The sequence below is a fragment of the Leiobunum rupestre genome, chromosome 11 (assembly GCF_980474605.1).
Source record: "Leiobunum rupestre chromosome 11, qqLeiRupe1.1.hap1, whole genome shotgun sequence".
Taxonomy (NCBI): domain Eukaryota; kingdom Metazoa; phylum Arthropoda; class Arachnida; order Opiliones; family Sclerosomatidae; genus Leiobunum; species Leiobunum rupestre.
In genome coordinates, this window is record NC_143394.1 from 40,967,252 (window position 1) to 40,992,700 (window position 25,449).

The 25,449-nt window shown below is 32.2% G+C and overlaps 1 long non-coding RNA gene across 1 annotated transcript in view; it reads left to right on the forward strand.

Moving 5' to 3' along the window:
• The first annotated feature begins 2,160 nt into the window (after nt 1-2,160).
• LOC149922853 (uncharacterized) overlaps nt 2,161-25,449 on the forward strand; it is a 28,287-nt gene continuing 4,998 nt past the window's right edge. Inside the window, exons 1-7 of the long non-coding RNA XR_016477419.1 lie at nt 2,161-2,440; nt 2,772-2,819; nt 15,083-15,158; nt 15,958-16,171; nt 16,862-16,992; nt 17,101-17,210; nt 17,920-17,984. This is a non-coding gene — a long non-coding RNA (uncharacterized LOC149922853). The remainder of the gene's footprint in view (nt 2,441-2,771; nt 2,820-15,082; nt 15,159-15,957; nt 16,172-16,861; nt 16,993-17,100; nt 17,211-17,919; nt 17,985-25,449) is intronic.

The window sequence follows — 25,449 nt, forward strand, 5'->3', positions numbered from 1 at the left end:
AACTAGACTATGACCACTGTAGTCTTCCCCTTTAAGGTAAACTAAACTTATTTTAGAATCGACTGAAGAGGACATAATGGGTTTTAATGATATCTAATTCATTTTACATACTAAGAGATGGGATTTTATTAGTAATTATTAACTAGTTATAGTTTCCAGGTGACTATATGTAACTGTACGCTTCTAAATGCACCCGTCGCCAAATTCTTTGGCAATCTAAGCTTCTCGTAATGTAAAAATTTCGTAATTTTTTTCTTAACGGAACTAGCCACTTCGGGCTGTAATAATAGCCAAGGCTTGACTTTTATTCGTGTCTAACTTCTAATAGAATTACCGTAAGTACCTGGAATTTAGCTTGAATCAAAATGCTAACTATTTTAGTTATCGTTTGGGACGTACTAACGAATAACGATGATAAAAATGTAATAGACACGTTTCAAGCAGTAAGATGATCGTTTCTACTAACAACAATGATAAAGTGCTAAATATACTGCTAATTCTTTTGGTTCCCGAGAATATTTGCAGGAAAATCCTGTACACTCTCTGGTACAGTCTATCAACGAACATTTGCCGACTGCTGTCAACAATATGCTTGCATACGGTTAATTTCGCAAACAGATAGTCAACAATTCATTTGAATGTCTCAGTTAATGATAATATTTATGTTTTTGTGCTTTACTTGGGTTTTGATTAATCGTTCGACAAGAAATATTTTAGAATATTACAAAACATTTGGTTTTTAGGTTTGAATATTTCGACTGCCAATGTATAGTTGGGATACATTATATAAATCGTTATTAGATTAAACAGCCTAAATTAAATCAAATAATTCGTTCAAAAATAAAACGTTTATTTACAAGTCACCAATTTTAGGTAACCAAATGTATTGTCATGTGCATAAAATATCTAATTTAAAATAACGGTATTGTCCACACAATAAAAAACAACCCATCTTTAGTGCATAATTTTAAATGCAGTAGTAGTCTACAGCATTATAGTTGAAAATAATATACTTAAAACCTTGAAGTGTTGACTAAGTTATATTAGTTAAAGTACAAACATAAGCTTTATAATGACGTCACGGGTGATAAACCTTTTAATTTCAAATAGTAATACACTTTGACACGTCAAACGCAACCGAATTAAACAATATTGCGTATGTTGCAAACACCGTTTAATCGCTTGGGACTTAAAGGCCTAGGTTTATTTCTGCCTGTCCCCCTTTAAATTAACTTATTGGAGCACAAATACCCTGGTGGTAGGCCAACCACTGAACATGTTGGCCCAATTTAAAGGGGGACAGGCTGAAGAAAACCTAGGCCTTTAACCTCAATGCAAACGATTCTAATAATCTTATATCAAACACGAAACGTTCATATGACATAAATAACAAAAGTTTATTTTTTTTAATCTGAAGGACCAATGAGAGAATCTTGGTACTTACGTGACTCTAGAGTCGGGGCTAGTCTTGAACTCATATATCTCATTTTTTTCTTTACAGTAAAAATTACAAAAAAAAAATATGAGATGAAAAATGACAGGATCAACTGAACGCGCGGGTAGGCGGTTTGCGGGTGAAAACGCTCCGGCCAAGATGGCGGATTTTCAAAGCTAGCCAGCAGAGCTCAAGAGTCATTGAGAATGGTGTAGTGTCATAAAACGAGCGCTCGGCCATCCCCCCGCGGGCTAAAAAGGAGACAAGGGGGTCGCTGTCTTATACGACCCGCGTAGTCTTCTTTCACTTACAGAATTGCCCTAAATTGCCCTTTTGTCAAAGTTTGAACAGAGGATAAGAAAAAATCTTTTAAAAGGGCACCCGTCCATTCCCAGACCAGCCAATATACTCGCGCAGGTTGTCGGCTCCGAGACTCGTTCCCAGGCTAAAGGTTGTCGTGAATATACCAACCAAGAGCTAACGGGAACCGACGCCATATTTCCACCCGTATTTTATTCCTCTACCTCATTTCGATCTCATTAAGACAATTATATCAGGTAGACATTCCCATTTCGATCGGCGTCGGCTTCCCATTGGTCGAGGACTTTGGTGGAAAACAAGATGGTCGCGTCGTTGAAGCCGGGGAAACCGCTGAGTCGAAGCGAGCGGAGACCAATAGGAGCTAGGGACCTGCCCCAACGCGTGTACTTCGTGGATAACGTTTATTGCTCGATAACCTTTCAGTGTCAACTATTTCATTTGAGTGACTTAATATTCTTCGAAAGACAATCTCCTATCGAGGATGCTGCCTGGCCGAGAGTGTTCCACCCCCGAACACACTCCAAGATGCTAAAAGAACACCTGCCCGCTGAACAGTCTCTGTCTTCCAAGATTTCTATAAGCGACTTCCGAGATGATAACGAGGAGACACCTTCGTCCGGTTGCAGCGAAGCTTCGTTCCTATCTTCGTACCAGGACAAATACTAGCAGCACCGATATCAATTGGTAAGAATTTCTCGCGTATCAAATGAACAAACTCGAGTGCATTCCGATAAACGTATTTCTTATCACGAAAAGCGTTCACTTTTCAAAGACTCGCGTTTTTTGGGGTTGCTATGTTTAAATGTAGTTTGGTACCTTCTTCATAGTATATCTGATAATGTCGGTTGTTCATGCTACTCGCAACGGTAAGTAAATCTCGGAATTTAGCTAGTAATTATGAAGGACATCCTCCCGGTTTATAAGCCTTAGTCGATGACGTACTTAAGGTTTATCTTTATCTATCAGGTTCTAACTATTTTGAGATTATTCATTGTTTTTTTTTCTCTCATTATAGCACCACGCCCATGTCGCCTTGACTGATGCACAAATAAATAACCAAGAGGTAAAAATCTTTTAAATATATCTTAATTAGACTAGTAAGGGAATTCAAAATAAGTTAATCGTGTTATGTTAGTCTAAAAACGGGTGAAAATTCTTTATTGTAGTTATTGAAATCAATCGATATAGTTACTAACGTGAGTTTGTAAAAATGAAACTTTGTTGTTAAGCCTATGTCTTAGCAAAACAAACCTTCACATAGTAATATGTGAAATACAGAATATAAATATCTTTTTTATGTCGATACTGCCGGGTAAAATATTTACATCTGATATTTATCCCAATTTCATTAGCTAATATAAATTTATCACACATGTTAAGTTAGATAACGTTGGATTTGCCTCCATCGCGAAACTGCTGGTGGTATCGTTTCGTAGACATTTATAGAGCAAATATATCTAGCACCTAATGTTAAAGTGAATAATTCCACGTGGAGAAGTGGGAAATTTGGACGTGGAAAATAGTTAATTTACTTCCCAATTTATTTTTATATATTATTAAAATGTTTCACTTGAAAAATTAGAACCAAAATGACAAATTTTCTAAATGAATTAAGTTTAATGTTTTATATAAACCAAACTGTCTATTACACAATTTAATTCAAATTAGATCGAATTCCTTAATTTTCGAATAATAGCCACTATTTTCCACATTTTCCATTTTTCCACGGCGCTTGGACTGTGTGCTCAAAAAGGTTCTTGTTAGGTAAAACATAAGCCCAAGTGTCTTACCGCAATGGGTATCGTAGGGCTTAGAATTAGAGTACGGCCCTATCAAATCAAGTTAAGTTGTGAATCCAATATATGCTCTCAGAAAACTATTGGATCGTTTTCGTGTTCCATTTCAAATTTAAATTGCACAATGTGAGCGAATTTAAATTTGAAATCGCTAGTGAAGTTCGGTTCAGTATCTTATCAACATTATATCGAGTTTGAAGAATATTTTTTCGGTGAGTATCATATGCTATCGCATTTCGCATTTCGTTAGATTTCCCGAAAATTGCGATAAAGTGAAAATATTCTGTCATGTTAGATAACTACTGTGTTTACTCTAAATACGAAACGATTACGAAATGATCGTAAATTAAATTTCCTTCGCGCTTGCTGTCTTAGGCCTTTGGTAACTCCATTGGCATAGTGGGTAAGAACGGGAAATTATATATTTATACACTTGGAATGCCTAACTGAGACTATGATGACCGCGATTATGCCTATAGAAATGTGCGTGGTTTACCGCCCAAAATTTTCACTAGCGTCGTTTTACGTTAACATGGTGATCACACAAAAATCAAAAATATCTTATAAGAAAAACTGTTGTCGCTTTATAGGATTGTATAGGAGATATTTAATGGGGAATAATGGAAAATATAGGATCAATTATAGGAAAATAAATGTTTCCAATACTTATGAAGTGCAAATCCATGGTTTTAAAGGGAACTTGATTTAATAATTGAATGACCAGGAGACTACCCGAGGTGGTTATCACCGATTTTGTTGAAACTCGGGTGTTAGGTAGACCTTATGGTAGTATGAAAATTGCCAAAGGGAAAAGTTGCAATGGGCTTTAGTTTTGCCATGGCAATCGAAAATGTTTTTGATCTCTCAAAACAAAACCTCCATTTAAAAAAGCATGGGATTTTCGCGGTTACTTAAAAAAATTTCAAAAATTAAATTTTCAAAACATACCCAAAAAGATGAATTTGACCTATTTCGGTAAAATTGATCAATGATTTTGGCTAAAATTGATCAATTTTGGTTAAATTTTAACAAAATTTGGGTAACCGAGAAAATTCCATGCTTTTTGAAATGGAGAGGTCAAAAATATTTGGGTTGCCATAGGAAAACTAAAGCCCATTGAAACTATTCCCTTTTTCAATTTTCATACTACCATAAGGTCTACCGAACCCCCGAGTTTCAACAAAATCGGTGATAACCACCTCGGGTAGTCTCCTTATGAGTGAAGATTTCTAATACGAAGAAAAATATTAAAGCTCGAATCTGCTCGACCCGATAACTGACGTAATTTTGTTCGAAATTCTTTGTTTGTAGTTCTTGATATCAAAGACATAATTTCAACAGGTAAAGCACGAAAAATTCCACAAATATATGAAAATAGTGTTATAATTATAGGTAGACATTGAAAATATAGCAAAATTTATAAAATATATTGTTCACCCTGCGTTAAACTAAGCGCCGATTCAATATTGAACCTTGGTTCCAATAAAAGTGCGCAATATCAATATTGAATTTTTAACCCTGTTTCTCTGTGAGCATTAGAAGTGTATGTACACTCTTAAAAACGTTGGGTTAAATGATTTCGGTTATTTCATTTTCAACTACTTTTTGAGTCAAAAATAACCCAAATATAGTTGAAAATCTTGAAACGCAAAATTTGGGTTAAACAAAATTAGGTTGTTTTTAAGATAATATAATAGCAACCCAAAATTGGGTCATACTATCAAATTTTAAGTTCCCACGCGCCAAAGACGGTAATGTGTCCATCGAACTTGTAGTCTTTGGAAGACTGGAAATTAAAACTTTTGCGCCATTCTTGCACCGTTTCCATGAAAGGATTCTTAATTTTTGATTCTAAAGGTATAGAATATTTTTAATTTAATTTACTATTTATAAATTAAATTTTTCCGATATTTTAAATTTATTTTTTTATGTTGTGTTGATATTTCAGCAGAAGAACGTAATGAGCTCCCTAGTTTAAATTTATTGCAAATTGCCAAGGCCCTACGATATTCTTTCCAGTGTGATCAAATTTATAAACCAATTTAATTGTTAATTTATAACCCAAAATTTAGTCATATATTAACCATATTTTGGGCTTATGTTAAACCCATATTTGGGTAACTTCTAAATTTAACCCAAAATAGCGTTATGAAAAATACCCGTTTTGGGAGAAAACTAAAACAACCCAATATTTTGTTTGGTTAAATACTGACCCAACAATGGTTAAAAAAAAAACACAATTTGGGTCAAAAACAACCCAATATTTTTAAGAGTGTATATAACTTCCTGGTTGTAATTAATATAAGCATTAGTATATAATATATATCTTGCCATAGAAGTATTAAAATTCTGACAAAGCAGAGTAAACGATTAGATTAGCAATCTAGCAAGAAACACGAAGATTGCGTGGTAAGCATGACGATTGATAGCGATATCACAAATAGCAGAGACACGAAAGCTTGTACCATGGCCATTACGAAGTATTCGGTATTTCTAGTAGCCCAATCCTGTTTCAGTCAGAGATAATGGGTAGGTCAATTGAGCCACGCCCTACCTCTAAATTTTAAATTTGCCCCCAAATCCTACCAAGGTAGCCAAAACCAATAATATTTCACGAAATCTTCTAGTGGTTAACTTTTAAATTCGTAAAATGTATATAGAAATGTGTTAAAGGGAGAGAAAAAAAATATATTTCACGAAATCTTCTATAGTGGTTAACTTTTAAATTCGTTAAATTTCTATAGAAATGTGTTAAAGGGAGCATATATATTGAAATTATAGGGAGGAAACGCTATATTTTACTAGCTTATGGAAATTAATAAGCGGTTCCTAAAATCTCTCTAAGTGTCCCACTTACTGTACTTACCTGATCAAAATTTCCTGGTTTCGTCACTGGTTTCACTAACAATTATATAGAATGTACAGCTGAACTTTATGGAATTAAACTAGCCTAAGAAGAATTACGTACAGAATAAAAAAGGGTTGTCTCTAGCGACCTAAAATTGAAGAACATTATTTAATAGACCTGTTTTTAACGTGATGCTACTGATATTAAAAATTTATATTTAAGTATGGCATATTTAATTAATTGTCTAGCGACTTGCACAATAGTATAGGAAGAAATGATCAAATACAAAGAAATTCTAATAAAATAAATTAAAATAACGATCTAGGACCATGGAGTCTAGTATATCAACCTTCGGAAAAAGTTATTGTTTTAATTTAAACACTTATTGTTATCTTCTAACCTTTTTTATTACACATTTTTTTTTATTTGTTATAAAATAATGTAAGCTTTGTAAATCGGTTATTCCCCCTGATGATCGACCAATAACGCTGTCCGAAACTAGTAAAAATAGGGCTATTTTAATTTATTTCAAATAAATTTATCTTGTGCACTCTTAGAATTTCGTTGTATTTTATAATTTCTTCCAATAAGTATGGCATATTTATATAAAATCTCGCGCAATGTATTGATATTTATTGCAAGAGCGTTGGTATACGTATTTAATTTTAGTTTAACGTGATCGTAGGTTCCACCACCCTCCGACGCAATGTAACCCGACCACCTGAATAAATGGCTTTAAAAGTCGCTCGATGACTTAGGCCTTGGGTATTAGCCTAGCTGATTATTATTCTTATTATTATTATTATTATTATTATTATTATATATTGGAGTGTTATGATATTTTACCTCGAATATTTCAGATTAACTTGATCACTTAAATTGTTGTTAATTTAAAGTCCTGATTATTAATCTGTGTAAAAGGTGCTATACTATTAATAATAATTAGCTCTTTGGTTTCCCCTTCCATAAAAACTTGTGGAGGTTAACGGTAATAGTAAGTGTAGGGAGCTGTTGACTCCCGTGGCATGAATGGCTTGCCACCACTCTCTTATGCATCAATCGACTTTTAATTAGATATGTGTTTACTCTTTGAAGATATTTAAAAAAGGGTTGCTTCTAAATTCAAATAGAGAATTTGTGCTTTATCACGACGACGTACAACCTGCTTTGCTTTAGATAGTCAAAGCTTCTGCCTTAAGCAAGGCAATCCGGAGGGTTTTATGCAAATAATTCATTTGACCCTATAAGACTTCCTTAAAGGATTTAAAAATTTCGATTTTGAGAGATAATTTACAGCGTAATATTTTAAGTAATTTATATTAGATAGTTATCAACCTTTAGCGTGTTTGGAAAATTTTTTAACACGAAGAACTTGCATAATTTTAGAGAATATTGAGGACATTTTTAGAATATATTTTTAAATTGAGCCGGATTTATTACAATACATTAATTTCCAAAAGAGCCGAATAGATGATTGATAAAAGGACCGCATTTAGGAAATAGATGTATTTTTGACTGCTTCCAAGGCTGGCAGTCAAAGGTTATTTCCCGGATAAATTGGTATAATAATGAATACGATGAAACAAATGTAGGTTATTTATGGGGCTAACAATATAGGGTTTAATTATCGAAACATTGTATTTTTATGAAGTTTAAATATCGAAATAGTTAGTTTTATAGAGTTTAAAGATCGAAAAATATAAGTTTTGTTGGGGCTTTAATATCGAAACATAGTATAGTTTTATAGGGTTGAAAGATAAAAAATATATGTTTGGTTGGGGTTTTAATATCGAAACATAGTATAGTTTATAGGGTTTAAATATAAAAACATTAGATTTGTAGGGTTTGAATATAAATAAAGAAGTATTGTGGAGTTTTAATATCGAATCAAAAAAGTTTATAGGGTTTAAATACCCACACCTGAGATTAGTAGGGTTTAAATATCGAAACACAGAGTTTATTATCTTTTGTTCTAAGCTAATGACCAAGGCACCTAGCACCTTAGGCCTAAGTCAGTTATCGACTTTTAATGCCAACTACTACAGTGGCCGGGTTACAACGCGTAGGAGGGTGGTAAGCCCTTCATGCCACGCGAGCCAACAGCTCCCTAAACTAGCTATTACCATTAAATATCGAAATTTAGGAATATTGGAGTTTGAATATTAAATTAGAAGTATCGAAACAAGGAGTTTTATAAAGTTAATTTATCGAATAATGAGGGTTTCAATATCGAAAAATACTAGATTTATGGTGTTTAAATATCGAAACATGCGATTTGTAGGGTTTAAAAATCGAAATAAAGAAGTTTTGTAGGGTTTTATTCTCGAAATAAAGAAGATTTGTAGGGTTTTAATATCTAAACACTAGAGTTTTTTACGGTTTAAATATCGAAAATTACAGATTTGTTGTGGTTTTAATGTCGAAATATAAGAGTTTTATAGGGTTTAAATACCCAAATATTAGATTTGTAGGGTTTAAATGTTTATATATTAAATTATGAAATTTAGGAGTTTTGTTGAGTTTTAATATCGGGACATTAGATTGGTAGGGTTTAAGTATCGAAACTGTATTTTTTATAAAGTTTTAATATCGAAATTAAGAGTTTTGAAGAGTTTAAAGATCGAAAAACCGAAGATTTCTTCGAATTTAATATTGAAGTAAATAAGTTTTATAGGTTTTAAGTATCGAAACATTATATTTGGAGGATTTAAATATCGAAATAAAGAAGTTTTGTAGGGTTTAAAAATTGAATTTAAGAAGTTTTGTAGGGGTTTAATATCAAAATAAAGAAGTTTTGTAGTGTTTTGATATAAAGATTTGAACGTAGTAAATATCGAATCATTGGAGTTTTATACGGCATACATATCATTACACTTTTGTTGGGTTTTAATATCGAAACATTACAGTTTTGTAGGGTTTTAATATCAAAATATATGAGTGTTATAGGGTTTAAAACCCAAATGTTAAATTTGTAAGGTTTAAATATCGGAACACAGAGTTTTGTATATTACAAAACGAAATGTAGGAGTTTTGTAGGGTTTTAATATCGAAACATTACAGTTTTGTAGGGTTTAAATGTCTAAACAAATTAGAGTTATAGCACATAATCAAAAGTACAATTTTATAGTCGTTCTATTTAGAAGCATTTTCCCGGTTGAGAAATTAGGAGGGACAAGATATTTGAAACTCTGGGGTCTGGGAAAATTTTTATACATCAAAAATAGTTACGGTTCGTAATTTTTCTTGTGGAAATTTTTAGAAGGCTTTAAGTTGATAATTAACAAAATAAATGGTTATAAGTTTAGATCATTTCAAGTACAACATGATAGCAGTGTAATATTTATTTAAAATTAACAATGCAGATTTTTAACGTATGGGGTGCTTCACTCGTCAAATTTCCAAATGTTAACTGTCCAAAACATTGAATTGGCCAAATACAATAGCTGTCGTTAAATAAAAAATTTTCGGGATGTATTTTCTATGTAAATTGGCATGTTGATTTTTGTTGTCGAGGTTGAATGATGAACAAGTTGTTTCCTGCATTAAATCTAGATATGTTTAGACTGTCAAAATTATTTATGTCTGCTACTTCGATCATAGAAATATTATATAGTAAGCAGACCACGTGTCAAAGATTCCAAAGTTAAAACTTCAGCAATGTTACGGAATAGCTTAATAGGCGCTTAAATAAAACATCTTCCCAGAAATTGCCAAGAAGTAATATTTCCGACAGCCAGGACTCATAAGTTACTATTTATATAGTGCTTGTTGAAATATTAGAAAGCTGGAAACTTTTCTCGAACATAACATCGGTTTTTTGCTAAGCCTTAACATGCCAAAAAAAGTTACCTGGTTAAAAGGAAACACTTGTTGCATACCGTACTGCAAAAGTAATACGTTTAGTTCTAAAGGAATTAGTTTTCATCTTTTTCCGAAAGATAATTTTATACGAAATGAATTAACTCTGCCTCCATGAGAAGCTTTAAAATTGCCCGGTAATATAAAAATATTCCGTATAAATTTAATTATTTATACCATAAGAGGATAATAATAATAATATTATTATCTTCTTATACTTAGTTTTAGTAACATTATATATTTCACCTTAAAATATATTATCGAAAATTAACATTAGTATGTTCCTTATACACGTGAGCCGACGCGTTTCTTATCTGACGCAAAATTCTCATGAGGGCAAAAACGCGTCTCCAATTGGCTTAAATATGACTTTTTGGCTAGCCATTCTAACCGTTTAACCGACCGACTGGAAATAGTTCCTTCCCAGATGAATTTGGAGAGGGGAGTAAAAACCGAGTATCTTTTATTGAAGCGTCCATTTCATTGGTAGAATTTTTAATAAATATATTTCTCAAACAAAACTACTCCCAAAAAATGGTCATCTACCCGAAAACAGTTGCGTATTGGTTTAATTTCCAGTCAATTAGTTGTAAAAATTTGGTGAGCAAATTAATTCAGTTTTGAAAGTTATATAGTCTAAAAGCCCCTTAATCTGAAAATTTATCAGTATTGCACTGTTTAAAGCACAGTAACCCGCTTCTTAACTTCTTTCAGGTATAGTCAGAAGTAAATGAACCGAAGTTATCGAAATAACCATCGGAATCGGAGGGCGTTTTCCTTATGAAAATTATGAGAAAATCGAGTCAAACAAAATCTAATTTCCATCCCCGACGCGATAAATTTCACTTGATAATAGTGGGTATAGTTATTTCTATGTATAAAAAATGGTTTCATAAAAACCAAAATGTTTTTTTTTCGGCCAAGGAGCGCGCAAAATTTCAAAATTCGAGGTCAAAATGTAACTTCATAAGGAAAACGCCTCCAACACGGGGAGTATAGCAGTCTAAAAACTTCGGTTCATTTACTTATAATATCATCAACCCAAATTGGTGTTGTAATTTAAACACAAAAGAATAAATAGTAAGCTGGTGTAACATGGACTGCAATGAAACGTTTTCATAACTAATCGTGAATTCAAATCCGGTGTGCTAAACAAATAAATATATTTTTCCGCGTAAAACACAAACTTTCCGTAGTTGGATGTTGAAACAATGAATTTAAGCAAAATTGACTCGCAATGAGCATATTTAGGCCCCAATTCATAGTTTAATACTTGATGATAGAAAAGGAATTGAAGAAATAGGTAGAGCCGCGCACCTCGAATCTAGAGAATGCATGTTCAAACCTATATCTACATTTGTCTACTTAAAGGGCTATAAACGCTCAGATATATCCTCAAAGTCCTCTCAAAAACGTAGATACTACCCAATAGTATAATATTTCTTACTTTATAGAAAAATATTTCAAAACTGCATGCATTGAATAATATATATATATATATATAAAACCATAAGACTATCAAGTTTGAAACGATTGTGATTTTAAGGTTAGACGAAACTGGCTACATGAAATCACCTGGTGGTGAAAAATCGAAACTTATACACAAATATACCAATGCATGCTACCGGAAACTGCTTCGTATGGCAAGAAAGTATAGGTAGTAGCATAAGTGTATAATATTGATACATAAGTGTGACACTTCCTATTCTTCACATACAAAAGCTTACTGAGACCTATTCACAAGACAGACTGCATTACGGGCTTCGTCGCCGTTTTGCGTCCGCTTGCTAACGCGTCGCACGTAGCCTTTAACAGTGCCTCGCTAGGGGGTTATTTTCTTCTTGTGATGACGTCACTCCGTTACTAGCTCTCAGTAAAATATTCCCCAAAGTGACAAACTTATAGAATGATATTATATACTTATGGTGGTAGGGGTGAGGGGGATTGGGAGCAGTTGCTCTTTTTCTCCGCCAGGTAGCGTAGATCCTAATTTTTATTTATCTCTGCCGATGATCTCAATATAGTAATTATCCCTTAGTGTAATTAAATTAATTCATTCTATAATAACAATAATCCTATAAATTCTTAAATGAAGTTTTCAATGTTTTGCTCTTTTGTTTGGAGAAAATGGAAAGGTATAACACAAATTTCAATTGGTTTTCACGGATACCGCTCCTGTCATTAAAATGTTTGCCTTAATTAACACCCCAAAATTAAAGTCTTAACGATGCCACTGCCTAAGTAAATTGTATGAACTTTTATTATTATTAATAAAGTCATTGCCGTTATCATAAAGAATAATTAATTCTAAAAATTAATAATTCGTGTCTAATTTATTTAATTAAGAATAAGGTGCAATAGAAAAAAATATAAGGAGCTGTTGAAAACATCATTTGTCAAATTGTAAAATTACTGGCAATTATTTTGTTAAATTTAAACTTTGTACCTGCTTCAATAAAGCATCATTTTAAGAAACCATTTTATTTACCATATCTTTCTAGCGTCTTCTACTAGCAGCATATAAAACAGCATTTTTTGTTAAGCAAACATGTATTTTAATTTTGTATGTTTTCCATTTAAATGGGCTCCTCATAGTGGCGTTTATGGGGAAAATGTAAACAAAGAAATGTGGTTTTTTTTGGTAACCAAGGGGAACTTTAGGGTTACAATTTCGTGGAAAATTGAATTGATGATATAAATTTATCTTCATTACATTTGCACGTTTAATTAAAACCAATGGTAAATACCTTTTCCTTTTCATTAATTTCCAATTTTGTATCTACAATTTATTAAATGAGTAGAGGTCGGTAACGGTTAATCATTATCCATGTAAACAAAGAAATTTACCGGTTAATATTTCGGAAAATGATTAAAAAACATGTATTATTCGTAAAATTTGAACTTTTATCGAAAAAAACGTCGTTTTTCCGATTAATTTTACAAATTGATCAAAAAATTAATCGGATAATACAGAAATATAAATTACTTGATCAAAACGTTTTACGAATAATTTTGAGAGCTTTATCTATAGAATAAAAGTTAACCATCCCCGACCTCTAAACGTAGCTCTTCTTAACGTTTTGTTCACTTATTCTTCAAATTTAACCCTTTTAAATGAATAGAGACCCATAATTAATTCGCTATCGAAACAACCACCATAATAAAATTGGCTCCCTATTGTCGACGTAATTGTGTTATTCCAATAGACTAGATTACTGGGATTATGGTAGAGAAGTACAAAACGCATCCGTAAATGTACGAAACTTTTGGGATTAAAGTTAAAACATTTTGCTGAATAATATAGGTTCCCTTTTGAAGAAAGACCTCTTAGGCGGACTCTCGAAAAGTATAAAAACTAAATCAGATTTTATGTGTTTAGAAAAGCAAAAAGAGAAACAAAGAGGAAAAAAACCTTCTGGCAACTATAAAAAGGGCAATAACAGGCGCTATACGGCGGTACATTCGGATCAATAATCTTCCAGGGAATGGCGCCGTAAAGGGGCTGACTAAGAAGAGGCATCCTCCCGTAGAGTGTGCATGCCCACGTTTAATCTTCTTGTAGCAGAAGTGGCTCCCTTACACGCATTGGATGCTAGCTTCTCCTTTTTTACGCTTCTCTGGAGATTGGTCCTCCAGCGCGCCGGGTCCTGGTACGGAGGGCCGCGTGATCAGCATCCAGCTCGTAATTCACTTCTAGTGGGTGGGGATCGCGGCCAACCGATGATGATCCGTAAGGGTTGGCTCGGCCATCCACGACTAGCAGCCATCCTTTTACAATCCCAGAGACTCGCAGTCGTTCTTGTATAAAAACCTCCCAGACATTTGCCCGATTAGTTTTTGCTTCTTGCGGCGGAAAATAGATATATATTTGGTTAGGCCTCGAAACGCCCAGAGGTCCCGAAGTAATTTCGTTCTTCTATTTCTTCGGGTCCTTTATTTCTCCAATGGCCTCTACAGTACTTCTACTCGGACATGATGCCCGTATATTTCGTGGTGCCGCGAAGAAAACAAGTTCAATTTCCTAAACTCTCTGCCTAGATCTTTTTTAATTTTGGATAATTTATAGGGTTTTCCATTTGATTGCTCTCGGGCGCTCTAGATCACTCTGATCAATATTTTATGTTCCATTGCCTGCTCGGATCTGCTCCGATCAAGTTTCGAGTGTTCCATTTCCCGCTCTCGGGTGCTCTGAGATCGCTCAAACCGATCTGCCGATTTCGACAGATCAACGGATCGAGATCGAGATCGGCCAAATTTTTGCGTGTTCCTTTTAGATTTTGGGCTAAATGGCAGACCAAGACGCGAAAATTCAAATTACTTACAACAAATATGTTCATGGAATGTTCCATTTGCGATTTTACTCTAGTCGATTGGGACAAATTCAAAGTGAATCTTGAGCAATCAAATGGAAAACGATATAAGAGATGCTTCAGGCCCACTGTAATTCTAGATATTTAGCAGCAGCTGCGTAACATTTCTGAAATAAACTATAGTGTCACCAGTTCTTTAAAGTTCTGTAAGCAGCAGTATGGGCTTACAAAGTTGAAGGGATGGATATACTGAGATTTGCGTTTCATTACCAATGGTTTGTTAATGTTGTGAAAATGTTTAATTCTTAAACGGAGCTAATTTGAAATACTTTTTTTGTTTATGTTACTTTAATTTAACGTGTCAAACTAAAGAAGTACCTGGGAATTTAGTCATTCATGCAGCAATTGCTTTTATCTATTTTTAGACAAACTATATCTAATAAACTCTTAAGAAATTCAGCAAATTCTATCACAGAATGATTTAAGAATGTGCTATTTTCATTATATTTCGCAGAAACAAGTGCCATGTACATTCCACGAACCTAGAAACCAAAGATTTCACTTAGAAAATACTTCTTCCAATAAACCAAGTAAGTCTGTGTTTCCTCATATTCCTAAGATTGGAAAGAACTTTCTTCATAGGAATTCGTCTAGGGGTAAGATTCTAAAGTTTAACCATAAGTTTATAGGTATGATTCACGTAAGTGCGTCAGTTTTTGGTTTTCCACGTGAGAGCCATTTCTAGAATAAGCACATATTTTTCGTGAACTTGAGACTAATTAAATTAAAATAAAGTATATAACTGAAACCAGAAATTATCTATTAACACGCTGTACTACTTATTTTTAACTTAACTAGCACCATAAGTCTATAATATAATTCCATAAGTTCGTCATTTTGGGAAATATTATACTGAAAGCTAGTAACGAAGTGACGTCATCACGAGAAGCAAATCTTCCAATAGCGAGGTGCTGTCAAAGGCTACGTGTGACGCAGGAGCAAGCTGACGCAAAACGGCGACGAAGCCCTTAATGCAGTCTGTCTTGTGAATAGCTCGCAGTAAAACTTTTGCATGTGAATAATAGGAAGTGTCAGATATATAAACCAATATTATTCAATTATGCTAGCACCAATCACCCCCTAGCTTCTGTTAAACCTTCTTGCAGAACGTTATATTCGTGGATCTACCATAAATATGTTCATACCCCGTTTATGACGCGCACGTAACTCGCTTCAAGTGCTTATCGTTTTGAATATGACGTCACTCCAAGCATAGTTACCAGGAATTATTCCGAGTAACTGACTTACTTATGGAAATAATTATAGACCTATGGTTTAGCCCATCGCCTTTCTTTGGTGCAGTTCATATGCTAAGAAATTAAATTTCAGAATCATAAAATCGGGATATCCCGAGACGAAGAACCCACCCTGAAGTTGCTGGATGAGACATAAACTGAAGAGGCATCTGGCCATTGTCGTTCGGAGCGAAACAACCATAACATTATCCAGAGCACTTCTTGCTAATATTAATAACCACGCGCAAGCCTCTAAGGCTCGATAAAAACTGCACCGCCTACAGTATTTATTCAGGAAACACATTTCAGTAAGTTCTCTATTGCTATAGTTTCTATAACTATCATATTTTCAAAAATTTAAATCTAATTTTCAACCTATCCATTCATATAATTAGTGTTTTTTTCCTCAAATATTTTTAAGCATATACCAAAAATAGTTGTTGGTTTGGCAAACAGTTAAAAAGATAAATGAAAGCTTCCCAATGCGAGCAGCCCACCGAGTTGGAAAACATGTCAAAACCTCTTTCCCTTGACCCGATTTTGGGAACAATTAAGCCGCTGTCACGCACGAGATGGACCATGGCGTGTCGCTGATAAAAAGTTCAAGGTAGAAAAACCACCGTCAACGCCAAGAATTTTGCTTTGAGCAATTTATTGGATTTTTGTAAGCATCCAGCGCTTGCCTTTCCAATTGAACCCGCAGTTTTTTTTTAACAAGAGGCCACGGGTCAAACTTATAACACGGAGCTAAGCTTTTCTCTACCACGAAGAAATTTTCTCCGGTAACGGTAAAATAAGCCGCTGTTAAGATTGGAACTTTATGGGTTGCTCGAAAAAATATTCCTCAATTTTTACGACCAAAAGAAGCTTTTAGAGATAGACGGCTGTTTTCAAAGTCATAAAGTCATAAACGCAAACTTGAAAAGAACGAAAATCGGCCATCTAGCCTCGGGAGCTAAGAGCAGACGCTTTTCAAAATTTGCTTCCAATTCGAATAGGTTGACGATGGTGAAGCCTAAACACAAGCGGATTGTACGGTCATTTGGGAGAGTTTCTATCGAGAGACCCTCGGGACATAGCAATGCACCGACGATGGATCTCGATTGGTTAAGAAACCATTTCTGGGATGGTGAGTTTAAGTTCAGGTGAACCAATCTGAATCATGGCTCCTGTGTGGTGGAAAATGGACATCTTCGAATTCAACTTATTTGAATTTTTTTTTCTCATTTCATTGTAGTTTTTTGAATAACGGTCGAAAGAGATGGATGATTTTCTACATTTCATTTCGTGGAGGAATAGTTCACGATCTTTCTGCGTATGAGTGGTTGGCTCACGAAATGTCTGATGGTAATTTTTTTAATTGCTGTATTCGTCTTTTCATTTTACATAGAGCCACATAGTGACCAACGAAAGAAGCTTGTAAACTTAGGTCGGGGATGGTTAACTTTTATTCAATAGATAAAGCTCTCAAAATTATTCGTAAAACGTTTTGATCAAGTAATTTATATTTCTGTATTATCCGATTAATTTTTTGATAAATTTGTAAAATTAAACGGAAAAACGACGTTTTTTTCGATAAAAAGCTCACATTTTAAGAATAATACATGTTTTTTAATCATTTTCCGAAATATTAACCGATAAATTTCTTTGTTTACGTTTTTTTCCCGAAAAAAATAAATTAAACGTCCCCGACCTCTATGTAAACTGATGGATCGTTTGCTAAGCTTTGTTTTATAATTGCTCCTAGTAGACGAAAGTTCAGTCGTTTATGAACTTTTTATCTTGCTTCATGGCTCTATGTAAAACGAAAAGACTAAATTAATTCCCAGAGAGGGCCCGGGCCCTTTTAAAACAATAATTTCTGGCCCCATGAAATGCATTATTGCTTTAGATGATTACCCGTTTTTGGTGTTAAATTTGGGAGAATAGTTCAATCTCGGGCCCCTAGACTGCTCGGGCCCTGGGAATTTGTACTTACCAACTCTCTCGTCGGGTTTGTATTTACATGCGTAGCGAAAATGGTACTTTTATTAATTGTACTTACTTTTGATCCTAGAAAATAAATTCAAATATCGAAGCTTTTTTTGAAAAATCTGAAAGTGCCATTTAAACTCATGATTGGTAAGTAATATTTGTAATTAATTTTGACAAGTTCATATTTGGTAAGTAATATTCCTATTTCATTTGATCAAATTCATATTTTGTAAGAAAATTCGTCATCCATTTTACCAAGTTCATATTTGGTAAATAATATTTTTAGTTAATTTTGCCAAGTTCATATTTGGTAAATAATATTTTTAATTAATTTTGCGAAGTTCATATTTGGTAAATAATATTTTAAATTAATTTTGCCAAGTTCATATTTGGTAAATATTATTTTTAATTAATTTTGCCAAGTTCATATTTGGTAAATAATATTAATTAATTTTGACTTTCATATTTGTTAAATAATATTTTTAATTAATTTTGACATTCATATTTGTTAAATAATATTTTTAATTAATTTTGACATTCATATTTATTAAATAATATTTTTAATTAATTTTGCCAAGTTCATATTTGGTAAATAATATTAATTAATTTTGACATTCATATTTGTTAAATAATATTTTTAATTAATTTTGACATTCATATTTGTTAAATAATATTTTTAATTAATTTTGACATTCATATTTGTTAAATAATATTTTTAATTAATTTTGACATTCATATTTATTAAATAATATTTTTAATTAATTTTGTCAAATTCATATAAGTCCCTTTATAATGATCGAAATTGCCTTGCAATTCCAAAAATTATTTAATCTATTTTACCATTAATAATATTTAAACCTAATACCTTTATTTATAAGACAAGAAAATTTTAAAGAACTAGAAAATGAAATATAATACTGATAACCTCGTTAGGTTAGAAAAAACATATTATGTCACGTTTTACGATCGATATCGCGCGGCAAAAAAATCAATACTCGTACCGTCAGTTCCGCCTCTTCCAAACAGATGGCGCCAACCGTCCTTAGATTTTCGAATTCGAAAACCGGGAAAAAAGTCGGAATTGTTTCGGCGGGATAGACACTCAAGCTTGGTATATTTTCCCCGTAGTTGTTCGTGCTGAATAAATAATCGGCAGTTGTTTTCGGAAGATGATTTAACATAAATCTCAAATACATAAAGAAAATTCAAAACGCGGGATGCAAAATGAAAGAGTCATAGTTTTATGCCCATTAAAATGCCCGTCATGATAGAAGTCTTACTTTTCCGCAACCACAGAGAGAAAACTTGAGCCAATAAAGCATACTGGCGCCCCCACCCGTTGAGCTATGATTAACGCACATTAATTATTAAACGCACGTAGACACTCTAAGTGTTGTATTACCTTGTTCGAGTAGAATAAAATGAGTTTATAATTAAGTTTCAGGTAAGTGTGTCAGTCCATGTTCAATTTTTCAATGAGAGCAATTTCTATGTGTGGTCATTTTCGGTGAACTAACAAGAAGATATCCCGAGGTGTTTATTGCCGATTTTGTTCAAAGTCGCGCGTAATGTAGACCTATCTGAGATATGAAATTTCCCAAAAGGAGACGTTGCACTACCCATTCGATTTGCCATGGAAACCTAAAATGTTTTTGACCACTTAAAACAAAAAAATATCCATTTAAAAAAGCATGGGATTTTCTCGGTGGGACTTCCTACGAAAATTTTATTTTTATTTTTATTTAATTTTTTTTAAATCACGAAATGGGTAATTTGCAATATTTTTGGATTAAAATTGTAACAATTTTTGGGTAAAAAAGGAAATTGAGTTTTTTTTTGTTTTAAGTGGTCATTAAGTTTTAAGTCATTAAGCCTAATATACCCTCTTTGTGCTAATTTCTCTTAAGTTAATTATTTGTTATTTATCTTTTTGGGGTACGTCATTAAATACATAGCTATTGGTAATGGTTTCTGACACACTTATGAAACGAAATTATGGACTTATGGAATGAACAATAATATGTACAACAAGAACTACTTATTATATTCTGTCTCTAATTAATATTTTTAACGCTAACGGTTACTAGTAGGACCATTATAATTTAAATTTAGTACGCCATCTGTATTTCAAGTAGTAAACAAATAAATTACCCAATTAATGTAAAATGTTTATTCTTAATTCCAAATTAAATTATATTCAGTCCACGAAAATTTCTAGAAAATTAAATGCTCATAAAATTTATCTTATCAGAAGAATAGGTTTTATTCACTTGAAATTTCGACAAGATGGCGGCCACTATTCAAAGGCAGGACGTGATGGAAGATACTAGTTTTACACTATAGCAATTTTGCCGTCAGTTGAATACTCCCTTTAAAAATTTCTATTATCCATCTCTCTATTCAGATAATCTTAATCCCTTAGCAGGTTCCCAGTGTATTTAAAATATTCGCTATGGGGACTTTCTTAAAATATTAAACGGTAGATATATTTTTTATAAATTAGCAAAATTAATACACCTATGCAGTGTAATTTTTAGTGTTGTAAGTCGGAAAATTTTCCGGGAAATGACCGAGGCCTCTTTTCCGGAAAATTTTCCGTATTTTTCCGAAAAAAATAAAAAAAAAGTTTTCATTCCAAGATTAGTCTAATTATATATTGTTTGAAAATTTAAATAAAGCGGCATTTTCGCCTCATTTTTTCGAATCTGAAAGTAAAACTAAACCTCTAGACTAATTTAAACTGATTAACAATGTAACACTATTAATGTTTTGTAGAATGTTTACTGTTATTAGACATTTTATATCGATAAAAAGTTAAAAACATTAAAAACCCTTAAAAAGTAATATATGTTTGAATTTTTAATTTTTCCAATTTGCGGAAAATTTTTCCGCATTTTATTTTTCCGGAAAATTAACAACCCTAGTAATTTTTAAATTTTTGCATCGTTCGGTTCAGTTATATTTGCAGCAACTTTGAGGTGTAATTCACGGTGATTAGAACCAGAGGGATACTAAATTATATTTATAAACGTCTGGTTATATTTATGTAGGCATTAATATGATCAAGTATTTTCCAATCCCAGTAAGCTCATTTAAGAAATTAGTGGGTTGTTACTAGAGTTATTAATTTTCCGGAAAAATAAAATGCGGAAAAATTTCCGGAATATTTTCCTCAAAGCGGAAAAATAAAGATTGAAACATAAATTACTTTTTAAGGGTTTTCATTGTTTTAATCGATATAAAATATTTAATATAAGTAAACATACTACAAAACACTAATAGTGTTACATTGTTAATCAATTTAAACTAGTCTAGAGGTTTAGTTTTACTTTCAGATTCAAAAAAATGAGGTGAAAATTCCGCTTTATTTAAATTTCCAAACAATATATTAGACTAATCGTGGAATAATTTTTTTTTAATTTTTTTCGCAAAAATACGGACATTTTTTCGGGAAAAAAGGCCTCGTTCCTTTTCCGGAAACTTTTTACAACTCTAGTTGGCACTAAATGTAACCAATAATTTAACCGGATATAAGCAAGAGTTACACCCTGCACTTTTTTTAAATAATTGAACCTATTTATGGCCTTTTAGCATTTAAAATATAATTTATAATGATTCCAAAAATGTTTTAGCTTTTTCGCCTCAAAGCAAGCTCTCTCTCTCCACTGGTTAAAAGAGTTTTTCCCAAGTTCCTCGGTTTCCCCTTTCCATAATAATAATTAACAGTAATAGTTAGTGTAGGGAGCTGTTGACTCGACTGACATGAAGGGCTGTCTACCACCCTCCTACGCATTGTAAACCGGCCACCTGATTTAAAGGCATTATAGTCGCTATAAATTCTTGATAATATTTATAAATATTATGTAATTAATAGCAATCATTAGGTAAGATTAAACCAATATAAAGGAAAAATATGTTATGGGATTAACATTGGGAAACGGTATTTTTATATATTTTAAATATAAAATAACGATCGACGTAAATATGAAAGAGAACGGTATTAGGCGTCCAGTCGAAAACGGACTCTTATTGATTTCGAGGCTTTGTACTTTTGGCGACAAAAGGGAAAAACAGGGAAGAGGTGGGAGGGCGGCGGAAAGATTTAGTGCCGCTATCCGATAACACAGACTAGCTACACAAAAAACAAAACACGAAAACCATTTCGACGACACGAAAAAAGTGAAAAAAATCGTTCCCAGTCAGTCACTCTTGTCACGCCATGCAAATGCACGACAATTTCCAGCTATGATAAGATACGAGGTGTATTATTATATACGAGAACGAATTAAGCAAACTAATATATAATTAGAAAATCGTGTCGTTTATTTCAATTTTAAAATTACAGTATATTTTTACATGTATTGTATCTATTAACTATTAAATTAAAATTATTTCTGGATTAACTATTAAATTTAAATTATTTCTGGATTAACTATTAAATTAAAATTATTTCTGGATTAACTATTAAATTTAAATTATTTCTGGATTAACTATTAAATTTAAATTATTTCTGGATTAACTATTAAATTTAAATTATTTCTTGATTAACTATTAAATTTAAATTTTTTCTGGATTAACTATTAAATTTAAATTATTTCTGGATTAACTATTAAATTTAAATTATTTCTGGATTAACTATTAAATTTAAATTAAGATATCAGGTTTGGTATTAAATTTAAATTAAGATATCAGGTTGGGCATTAAATTTAAATTAAGATATCATGTTGGGCATTAAATTTAAATTAAGATATCCGGTTGGGAATTAAATTTAAATTAAGATACTAGGTTGGGCATTAAATTTAAATTAAGATATGGGTATTAAATTTTTATTTATTTACATATTACCTAAATTATAATTATATTGATTTATGCCTTAAATATTAAATTTATACCTTACACTAAATTGAAATCACTTACCTATTAAATTTATACCTTACATAAAATTTAAATCACTTAGCTATTAAATTTATACCACTTAGCTATTGAATTTATACCACTTAGCTATTGAATTTATACCACTTAGCTATTGAATTTATACCACTTAGCTATTGAATTTATACCACTTAGCTATTGAATTTATACCACTTAGCTATTGAATTTATATAGCTTAGCTATTAAGTTTAAAACACTTAGGTATTAAATATAAATAACTTAGGTATTAAATATAAATCACTTAGGTATTAAATATAAATTACTTAGAGCTCTATTAAATTTTATAACTTAGAAATTAGGTTTTATAATTTCGAAATTAATTTTTTTAACTTAGAAATTCAATTTTATTACTTTTAAATAAAATTTATACTGATTCATTCATTAGCTATTAAATTTATAAGAGTATAATATCATTAAATATTTACGACTGAGTTGTTAAGTTTTAAATATATATCATTTATAAATTAATAATAATTATTGCTATTTATATTAAAGCTGTTAGAAAACTAAATGTTATTTGTACTGTTTAGTTCAAATTTAAAAATAGATTTAATTTGAACTAAATCCCTACGCCGCCGAAAATACACCCCGATGCGCCGTCAACTCCGACTATTTATCCGCACCGCCGCCGAAAGATTTTGGTAGGCGCGCCGACACCGACGCCGATCAATTTCATAAAAATTTCAAAATTTTAGTAAATCAATTTACATAATTTTTTTTACCTTAACTCGAAATAACTTAATTTTTAAGGACCATTTAACCGTAGCTATTAAATAATAAATTTATATTCATTTAAAACTACGAAGACATTTTTCCTATTAAAATAATATTAAAATTCCAAAGCTTCGCGATAACCGGTATACCCCCAAGGTTAAATAAATATCCATTGCCGTACAGGTAAAATTATTTTAAAACCAACAATTTAAAAATTCATTTTAATAGCTTTGTACAAATATTCGGTAAACAATAGGTAGTAGGATTTGTATTGTTTCCAAAACGTGTAACCCAACATAAGGTTGGAATTACTTAAGAGCCTTAGGATTTGGTAATTACGTTGTTTAGAACCATTTACATTTTTTGTACATAAAGTAATCTGGTCTTTTCACCACGAAATAGAAACAAATTAAACGGTAATTTTGAAGCGCATTAAAAATAAAGTGTAGCGATATACTCGAAAATTTGATGATAGGACTACCGGAAACTTGTCATTAGTCCGCCATTAAGGAATTTTATAGTTAGCTTTTATCACGCAGTTTATAGGAAAAATATCGACCGTTACGCCACCTATACCTTAAACAACACTTTCGAAAACCCATAAGCTCTTTCCCCTAATATCAGGGACAGATATTAAAATATTTCTCCTTTTCGTTGTTTTCAATATTTTTCCATAACCCCGCCATTATACTGATGACCATTGCTTTTTAAATCAAATTTTCGACCGATTTGTATATAAATATACTGAAACTCGCACACCGTTATATTTTACCCTTTACGTTCACCGCAATTTCTTTACTTCTATTATCGCGGCATTTACCGCGAATAAAAACAAGATCGGTCAGTTTATATTAAACGTTTCACACTCTATTACGAATAGATCGTATTCTCAATAAGATAATTTTTAAATACCAAATTATTTACAGAGGTAACGGGTAATATTGGGGTTCGAAAGATAATTTGGTTATCGATTGGTGATTTTTATTAGTAATTTATCCTTCCACTACATCAACAAAATAAAACAAATCATAACATTCGTTACCTTATTGCGCAGAAATGGGGCAGGATAAAATTTGAGAATTAGTGTAGAAAGTTCAGCGGCTTACGACATTTATAAATTATTTTTCAAAATTATATAAGATTAAATAATTTTCTAAAATAAAAATATTGTTAGTATATTTATTGGAATTTGAATAATTTTTAATTTTAAGTCGATTTTAATAAACAAAATAGAAAGCTATACCAAATTTAAACAAAAAAGAATCAACTTATCACAAGCACCGTTAAGTTAAGTTAGAAGAGACCACCCATGGACTGTGAGAAGGATGATAAAATACGCGTATTTTATCACACGCACCGTTCGATTCTCAATCTATACGTTGAAGTTTGCCGGAAGTTAGGAAATCGCGAGTAACGGCTAGCCTCGATTTTTATCCAAATTCAGCTTTTAAAAGTCGTTCTAGTCATTAGGATCGCGTTTGGTAATAAATGGCGGCACAAAATGGACTTTTAACAGATGCGTTATTTCCCATTAACAGTCGAATAAATAAGCCATTCCATTCTTTTTATTCGCCAGAGTATACAAATCGTTTTGTTAGATATATTAAACCACTCTGAGTAATATCGAAATTTTTTTCAACTCTATTCCAACTGCATATTTTTGTTATTTCTATAAATCAGGTGAGGGGGTTTCATATCATCGCGCGGTTGACTATATAAAAACGGGCAGTTTCACCTGTTCAATTGTATTGGTATCACTCCAGAGCGCCGTTTAATAGAGTCCATTCTCTATCGGCCTTTTCAATATAACCGTGGGAGAGTCGGTCAAGCGAATAACCGTTTATAATCTATTTACCCCAATGTTTGGGAAATAAATGTTTTTAAACCTTGCTATATAGAGAAAAAAGCACCTGTAATGGCGGTTAAGTGTTTTACCATAACTATATATTTTTTCCCCCAAAAATTT